Genomic DNA, 8908 nt, shown 5'->3' on the forward strand with positions numbered 1-8908 from the left:
GTCTCTGGTGCTTTGTCTCGGCAGCCCGAGCACACTAATACAGGCCTGTAAGCCTCAGTGGCGCCCTATGCCATTTGTCACCAGTCAGGCTCTCTGCGAGCAGGCGCTGAGAGAGAGTTTGGGGTGGAAAATGTTTGTTAGGGACCAAATCCCATAAAAGAAAGGGGGAAAGAACCATCATCAGAAACAGAATGCAACTGACATGAAATGAGTTAACATACAGGGCTGGCTCGTTCTGCTTCTTAAAAAAAGCTCAAAATTGAATATCACAGAGTATCAGTGATCTTTAAACTTCATTTATACTTATTACATGTGTTTTCCCTTCCTAGTTTATCAAGAGTGTGATGTAATCTATTTTCATATTGATGGAGCTTTATAATCCACAAACTGAAGAGCATTATTAATGCCAATAACTTAATGTATTATGAACGCTAATAAAATAATAGTTATTATTTACTAGTTAATAATAACGGTTGTATTTGAATCTACTTCGATTAGAAGGACTTCAATTCAATACAATTTAAGGTAAAATTTTTTAGAAAGGAGGGCGAAGGAATAGAGATCGAACAGAGGGAAAATAGGAACGATAATGTACGCTGGAGGACGTATCAAGCAACCCAGTGTTGAGCTCTGGACCGAAGCCTGCCCATCAGGGTTGTCTTGCATTGTGTCAAAATGGTTGGGACTTTATCCCTACCGGGCTCCATCAATCAGTGGATAAGGGCTGCCCTGGGAGGGTGGCCTTGGTCAAGGAAGCTCTCTACAACTGAAGCTGACCCTGGAGGGGTGGGGGGCTAGAGATGTCTGCCGACGGCTTTCCTCGCAGTGAGCCCTTCCTGGGAGGGGGACCCTGGGCCACACATCTCCACGTCTACCGTACTGCTCACAGAACAGCGAAGGACGGTACATGACTAAAATATTTCAGCCAATCCACCTATCTTGAATACCTTTAATTTCACTGAGAGTCCATTTCTAATAATCATTGTACCTATTAACAATGTACTAATTTAAACAATAAAACTCCATTTCTGACATTCACTATGCTAATTAACAAAGCCTCAGGAACAGTGAGACATCCATCACAGAAGTGCTTGAAGTGGCTGCTTCTGGAGTGTGGCTTTTCTCATAAAATACTAGCTGACTCCCCTGGAGTGGAATTTTCCATTAGAGCAACTGACGGCCCTTAGAGGAAAAGCTCAAAGCTTAAACGAACCAGCCCACATGTCATATGACTGACTCTACCTTGCCGAAATCACAGAAATCCTAACAATCCTCAAATGGATATGCTTGTCTTTGTGGTCTTGGACAGCTACCCTCTCATTTTGTCCAATCATACTGCGTTAGGGATTATTTTGTTGCAAGAAACAGAAACTACTCAAACTGGTTTGAGTTTAGTGGGGGTTAAAATTTCCACACTGAGATTAGCAATGAAGGCTCTTTGGATCACTCAGAGCTGACCTGGGGTGTTGAGATCTCAAGCTTCCCCTGCCTCTCTCACAGGTCCACAGACTCTTCTCCTCTCTGCTTTCATCTGAGTGTCTGCTTCTGTCTCCTGTTTCTCTTTCCCTTTCTACTTACTTATCAGCCCACTTCCCCAATCTTTTCTTAAGATTTTATTTTTATGGGGAGCCTGGGTGGCTCAGTTGGTTAAGCATTGGACTCTTGGTTTCAGCTGCGGTCGTGGTCTCAGGGTCATGAGATTGAGACCCTCGTAGGGCTCCATGCTCAGCGGGGAGTCTGCTTGGGATTCTCTCTCCCTCTCCCTCCTGCTCTGCCCTTCCCCTTGTTAGTGTCACTCGTACATGCATGCACACTCTCTCTCTCAAATACATACAAACATACATACATACATAAATTCCTTAAAAAAAAAGATTTTATTTTTAAGTAATCTCTACACCCAACATGGGGCTTGGGCTTGCAACCCCGAGATCAAGAGCCACAAGCTCTACCAGCTGAGCTAGTCAGGTGCCTCACACTTCCCCTCTCTTGATTCTATACAACCACCATCATTTGACCATCTCCATGTCTCTTTGGTCAATGTCTTGTGAGAAAAAAAGGAAAGAGCAAATATGACTGGCACAGCCCTGTCTACGGCTGGGGTTTTTGGAGTTGGTTGAACACTGTGCTTCAGTTGTTTGTGGCTAGGGGTGGTATGAGTGGGGTAAATGTGGCTTCTCCATCTAGGGATCATGGGAGGCCAAACTCCCCAAGAAAAAGGTGAAGATAGAAAGGCTCTGACCAGCATCTCTGCCATGTCCACCCCAATCCTACTGACTGGTAGTGTAGTATCTTGTTAACAAAATTCCCTTGTAAGCACACCGTGTGTGTGTGTGTGTGCACATGTGTACACACAAGCACATGCATGCATACCATGTGTAGTTGATTAAGCCAATCCAGAATTTACTGCCAAAGGCCATGTATTTAAATTAAGATATTCAAATGTACACATAATGTATCTTCTTTATTTGGCTCATGAAGAAAGGTCTTCTTGTTACCATTTTCTGAAACCTCACCTGCTACAAATACCACCTTCTCGGAGTGCCTGGGTGGCTCAGTTGGTTAGGCGTCTGACTCTTGAGCTCAGCTCGGGTCTTGATCTCAGGGTTGTGAGTTTGGGCCCTGCACTGGGCTCCGCACTGGGCGTGGAGCCTACCTAAAAGCAACTGCCACAAATACCACCTTCTCGATTGCAACTCAAGGAGGTCTGAATTGCTTCCTCATCAATGATGGCCACTGCCACCACCTCTGGGTGCCGCCATGGCTAGAATGGTGCTGTCTCTCCCTCACAGACCACACATCGTCAAGGCTGTGAGTCATAGAACCCGGTTCTATGGTGGACTCTCCAAGGAAACTCTGGCCTCCATCCCGGCTCTAACAATTAGACCTCAGCATAAGCAAGCAACCCACGGATTGGATTCACGAAAGCAGAGCTCTCCTCCAGCCTGGGTACATAGAAACCCCAGATTGTTCTCAGTTTCCTTTCAGGCTTGCTTGCATTAACTGCTTGGAGTTTCCCAGGGACACTGGTATGTCAACTAATGTATCAGCCAGGCGACCTTAAGCAGGCACAGTGATGAAGCGAAGAGAACCCTGTGTCCGGCTTACTGGGCATTCCACAAGCCCTTTCCTCCTCACCTGGTACCCCTTTAACAGGCGCAGAAGAAATGCAGAGAAAGTGGAGACATGCCAGGCAGAAAGGACCTTGCCAAATCAAAGACCTCAGAAACACTTAAAGAGAACAGGCTTACTGTTCCTTCCCAGACCTCCCTTGTTAGGGTAGGAATAGAGGCAATCTGAGTAAAAACCTATATTTACCTGCCCCCCTCTCTCCTGCTCCCCTCAAGTTCATATGCCTGGAAAACTTATTGACTTCCATGAATAATTAGGTCAGTGTTTGTGAGGATATTCTCTCCTGAAAGCCCGTGGGAGAAGTGTCCCGAACTGAGGGCACTGAATAAAAACTCTCTTCTTTTCAGTCTTGCCTCAGTCCAGCCACTCTGATAAGTACTGTCCAGGGTTGCGGGGTCCGGGCCTGCACGATTAGGCTGGTGTACCGCCCCTTGCCACCCGGCAGGAGCCCTCTACCTGTGATGGGGCAGGGCCGTGGGGCTCTCTGTCTGCTGCCCCTTGCTGTCCCCAGCTGTCTGTCTAGGTGTACGGATGAGTCCCCTGCCCCCGTGGCCATAGAGCCACTCACTTGTAAAGGGGCCCCATGGCTCTCAGGTCAGCCATTGCCCTGGAGGGTCCCCTCGCTGCAGAGGCACTGACCTGGCCGATTCCATCGGCCCCCTGTCCAGGCCTTTGCCTCGGGGACCCCCCAAGGGTTGGGGCTCTTCTTATCTCCCCAGACAAAGCCCACAAAAGGCATTCATTCATCTTGACCCTTTTTCCCAGGGTCAAGCTGGATGATTTATCAGTAAGTGCCAAGTGGCCCATTCAGGAGGCCCTTGAGCTTAAAGCACCAAAGAACCTGTCCCCTCACTCTGAGAGCCAGGAGGACCCAGACCCCAGAAACCCCTTCTGTTCCTTCCTGAGGACCGAAACCCTCCCCACCCCACCTGTTCAGTGATTGGCAGGGGGACTTCTTGTTAGAGCAGGAAACAACAAAGAAAGAACAAAACCAAACTAAATCAGATTTAATCTTGGTTCTTTAAGCTCTTCCCCTCCCCCCTCCCCCCCACAGACACCCTTTGCAGTTACTTTTCTTTCCAATGGATCTGGAGGCAGGACTGAGGTAGAGGTGGTAGGAGAGGGAGGCGCCATTCTGTTGTAGAGGACCCATGTGCCATTTACGTGTGTGGTTGTTCTATGACGTTCAATAATTGGGCCGCAGAGGCCGCCAATAGAGTGATCTGAAACCCAGATGCTAGGGCCAAACTGCTTGGGTTTGAATCCTGGCTCTATCACTTTCTAGATTTGTAACCTTGGGCTGGTTACTGAACTTCCCTGCAGCTTGCTTTCCCCATCTAGCAAAAGGAGGGGGAGCATTCGTACAACTGTCTCATAGTGTAGAATGCATACCAATTTTTGACACACAATAGACGCTGTATACAGTGAGCCTGACTTTAATTCAAACACTAAGTGATTATGTTTGACAAAGAAATGGAAACAGGGCCTTAATTGATTCTTGTGCTTACAATTGGTGGTTCATTTATTACTCTCTTCCCTGTGAGAGCCTCCGTCTGCAATCTAGGACCTGGGTGGCTACACAGTCTTGCCCCTGGCCTGAGCTCAGGTCCAACGCTCCTCTGAGGACTGACTCATTGGGTTAACAAGTTAATAGTGCTGTGACTCACACTGGGCTACAGTCGTGAATGAAGCAGATGTGGGCCCTGCTTCATGGTTCTCACAGTCGGATGGGCTGTCCGCAAATGACCTCATGAAGAAATACACAGTGAAGGGGCGCCTGGGTGGCTCAGTTGGTTAAACGTCAGACTCTTAGTTTTGGCTCAGGTCATGATCTCAGGGTCATGAGATCAAGCCCTGTTGTCGGGCTCTGCACTGGACATGGAGCCTGCTTAAGATTCTCTCTCCCTCTCCTCTGGCCCTCTCCCTTAACCCACCCTGGCCCCCCTCACATGCATGCATGCACACTCTCTCTCTGTCTCTCTCTAAGAAAAGAAAGGAATACACAGCAAAGTGTGATAAGAACCATGAATGAAAGGACCCAGGGTGCTTGAAGGGAAAGTGATTAAGGAAGCTCTCTTTGAAGAGAGGCATTTAATCAGAGATCTGCAAGTTGAAAGTGGAGGGGACAGTTCCAAACCGAGGAAACAGCATGTGCAAAGGCCCTGGGCTAGGAAGAGCTTGGTGTTCTTGAACCAATACAAAGCCAGCATGGCTGGAGAGAATGGAAGAGAGGGCAAGCTGCTTGAGATGGGGTAGTTAACAGGAAATACAGGGAAAATAGGGACATTTTAAACAATACATGTGAATATAATCATTAAAATAGAGACTGAGGGAATACCCACAGGAAAAATGACCTAGTTTGACAAATAACAAATAATTTACAAGGGGAAAAAAGGTAGAAAAAGGTAGAGGGGGAACCTGTAGATTAAGAGAGTTAAGAAGACAAGCCAAGGATGTGGAGAAGTTGGAACCCTCATACATTGCTGGTGGGACTGTAAAATGGTGCTGTTGATGTGACAACAGTCCTGGAGTATGGGAAGTGCATGGCATTAGTGGAAATGCCTGCCCCCCCCCCCCAATCCTCATACACATCATTCACTTGTACCCTGAATGCTTTCTGTTATGGATTGAATTCTCCCCCCACCCCAAAAAGATATGTTGAAGTTCTAACCCCTCCACCCCCATACCTCAGACCATAATTATATAAATACTAGTCAGGTTCTTCAGAGAAACAGAACCAATAGGTTGTCTGTCTTTCCATCTGTATCTCTCTCTCTCTTTCTCTATCTATGGAGAGAGATGAAATTGATTGATTTTAAGGATGTGGCTCATGTGATTGTGAAGGCTTGGCAAGTCCCAAGTCTGCAAAGGAGGCTGGCAGACTGGGGACCCAAGGAGGAGTCGCGGATTGAGTCCAAAGGCAGGGTGCTGCCATAATTTCTTCTTGCCTGGGGGAGGTCAGTCTCTTCCATGAAGGCCTTCGGATGATTGGATGCACCTCCCCCACATGCAGTATGGAGAGTAATCTGCTCTACTCAAAGCCTACTGATGTAAACATGAATCTCCAGTAAAAAAACAAAAAAACAAAAAAACCTTCTGAGAAACATCTAGACGAATGTTTGACCAAATATCTGGATTCCATGGTCTAGTTAAGTTGACACATAAAATTGTCACAGTGACTATATTTGCAGATGTAATTAAGTTAAGAAGGCCCTAATCCAATATGATCGGTGTCCTTATGAAAAGGGAAAATTTGGACACAAAGACAGACTTGCACACAGGGAGAATGTCAGGTAAGGATGAAGACAGAGATTGGGGTGATGCCAGCAAACCCCCCGAAGCTAGGAGTAGGGCACAGAACAGATTCTTCCTCACAACCTTCAAGAGGAACCAACCCAGCTGACACTTAGATCTCAGACCTCCAACCTCCAGAACTGTAGGATAATAAAATGCCATCCAGTCTGTGGTACGTGGTTACATCAGCCTTCACGTCCCATAATCCAAACTGTGGAAATCGAGAACAAAACCTCAGAAGGCCTTCTCCAGGCATAGACAAAAGGAGAATCTGAAAGAAGATGTGAGCAGGCAGCCCCCATTTTTCCCTGCCTTCTCTCCACCCACATCCTCCCCACTTCCGAGCCAACGGGTTGAAACCTTACTCTGAGTGGAGAGAGGAGAGCTGGAGGGGAAATAAGACAGTTAGATGCAGTGTGGAAGTTGAGCCCCTTCCCAGTGCCCCCACGCTAGCCACCTCATGGATGTAGGTGTGTCTGCTGGAGGCACACAAGGATCTCCTGTTGAGTTTGGACATCTGAGAATGAAGAGGACCTGTGCCCTGTCCAGGGAGACGGTAACAGACTCCACTGTTGTGTATCAACAGGAGGGTAGAAATGGCAGCATGACATACAGGGCCAGAAGCTACCCTGAGCTTCCTGTATCTCTGAAAGTGTGTGATGGCCATGTGAATATGTCCAAGGCTCCTCAGTGAGACATGAAAGGTATATGGGAGGGAGCAAGCCCATGGGGCCTTGAGCCCAGAAGGAGGGAACACTATGTCAGAAGGCTGTAGCCTTGGACAGGATTGTAAGGAAATCTGGGAAGACTTCTTGGAGACAAGGCAGGATGGGGTACATCTGAAGCAGCAGGGCAGCAAAACACCAAGAAGTGGGTGCCCAGCCACCACCCCTCTCCCAAGCCCTTACCGCCATGTTGGCAAAAGTGAAAAGAGTTGGATATTAGTGTCAACCTCATGGATAAGGAAAAAGAGGGAGAAGAAAATCATGATTATGACTTGGTTATGAAACAGGAATGGCTAGGAAGTCACTGAAGTTGGGTAGATTTACCTGAAAATAGATGAAGTTTCCTATATCAGTTCAAATGGGAATTCAAGATGAAAAGTCTCATTTCATGGCAACGCCTTCACACATGAGCAGGTTCATGCATATACACATTTGAAGGGTCCTTTCAAGTACCTGTTGGCAGGGTCTTCTCTTCCTTCTTGACCATTGTCTTCTGGGTCAGAGCTCTCCAAATCTGGGAACCTCAGGTAAGCCACCCATATGCTGTGCCCTGGGGAGTAGTGTGATGCTAAGTGATGATCATGTCCAAATAGCTAGTGACTGACCATCCATTCTCATTCCTCAGGCCCTTCCTCAGGACCCTGTCCAGCCATGGTTCTTTGCCTACTAACCAGCCACTATTCTGCAAGCCAGATTTCTGTGGCAGGATATCTATGTTCTCACATTATCTGTTGAGGGAGAGAGGCAGTAGCTTGAAACACTTAACTGGCAATTTCTAAGCATTGGTCAATGAAGTAGTCACAGCAGAAGGCATTATCTGCCCAAAAAAGTGCTTTCTATGAAGTAACACACATGCCAGTCATTTACTGCTGCTGGTGCACTCTTCCTATTATCAACAACATTTTTAGAGTGAGAGAAAGGCAGCAGGGAGGAGAACACAGAGGCCTGGCATCCATCCACTCCTGGACCTCTACTAACTGCTCTGTGAGCTAGGGTAAGGCATTTAAACTGTTTTCTTACCTAGAAAATGCAAAGCTTATATAGCACTCAACTAGAAGATCTCTGTGGCCCTTTCAGCCTCTGAGATTCTATAGTTCTAACACAGTTTTTACATTTTCTAGTCATTTGCGGAAACCCCATGAATATAATCAGCTAAATGTCCAGAAAACTTTTAACAAGAGACAAATCTGTTAGGAGTTCAGAGGCAAAGAGCTTTCTTGTTTTTAATATAGTCAAGGCTTTAAATGCAGGTTATGGAGGCCCACAGAAGCACAGTGGGCTGTTTATAGTCCAACTGCTTGAATTGGAACTTATTTTTTTTTATTTTTTTAAAGTTTTTATTTATTTATCTGACAGAGAGAGACACAGCGAGAGAGGAAACACAAGAGTGGGAGAGGGAGAAGCAGGCTTCCCGCTGAGCAAGGAGCCCGATGTGGGGCTCGATCCCAGGACCCTGGGATCATGACCTGAGCTGAAGGCAGACACTTAACGACTGAGCTACCCAGGCGCCCCATGGAACTTATTTTTGAATGTGCGTTTATCCACCACACAAACACAATCACTCACATGCACTACATACATACACAAACAAAAGAATTTCATATTAAGGGATAAATATGTTTCTGAAAAGATGCATATTAAGCTAAATTTTTATAAATTAAAATATTTAGACTGCACAAAGAAAGTATACGAATGTTTTTAAAAAGGTAAAAAATCCTAATAAGTCCTCAAAGTTAAGCAAAACCAAACCAAACCAGACC

The sequence above is a fragment of the Phoca vitulina genome, unplaced genomic scaffold, assembly GCF_004348235.1.
Source record: "Phoca vitulina isolate PV1807 unplaced genomic scaffold, GSC_HSeal_1.0 scaffold4, whole genome shotgun sequence".
Taxonomy (NCBI): Eukaryota; Metazoa; Chordata; class Mammalia; order Carnivora; family Phocidae; genus Phoca; species Phoca vitulina.